Source organism: Acyrthosiphon pisum, chromosome X (assembly GCF_005508785.2).
Source record: "Acyrthosiphon pisum isolate AL4f chromosome X, pea_aphid_22Mar2018_4r6ur, whole genome shotgun sequence".
Taxonomy (NCBI): Eukaryota; Metazoa; Arthropoda; class Insecta; order Hemiptera; family Aphididae; genus Acyrthosiphon; species Acyrthosiphon pisum.
The window spans coordinates 38167226-38167794 of record NC_042493.1 but is presented as its reverse complement, the minus strand read 5'-3'; positions in this window follow the sequence as shown (position 1 = coordinate 38167794).

Below are 569 nucleotides of genomic sequence, written 5' to 3'. Positions count from 1 at the left end.
CCGAATGAGCTTCGCTATAACTTTTTAATGTTATAATGCTTAATATTATATAATATAATATAATACATTATTATATGTTATAAATTATAATATTATTATGTATTATATTTATTGTATTATAATATGATAGGTATTGCATTGTATTATATTATATTATTTAATATAAATACAACGCCATCTATGTGGCGTGTGCTTGGGCTTAAGTTTTATTATGGTTTTTATTAAGATTTATATAAGTGGATGAGGGGCATACCATAGGCAACTCATCGTACAAATCGGTAATGGCCAATATGGTAAATTCCTTATCAATGGCTAGGTTAATTGCTAACTTCACACTCGTGTTTATTTTATAAGCAATTTTACTTAATGTAATATTTTAAATCTCATTTATTATTAAGAATTAAGATAAAGACCGCTCCCCCAGCACAAGCTAGGCTTATAGGGGGAAGCGCAATGTATATAAACTTAAGTATTTTTAAAATGTATAAAATTTTCATTGTTGCAATAAATATATTATTATTTATTATTATATTTATAATTTACCAGCATAATATCAAGGACCAATGAAA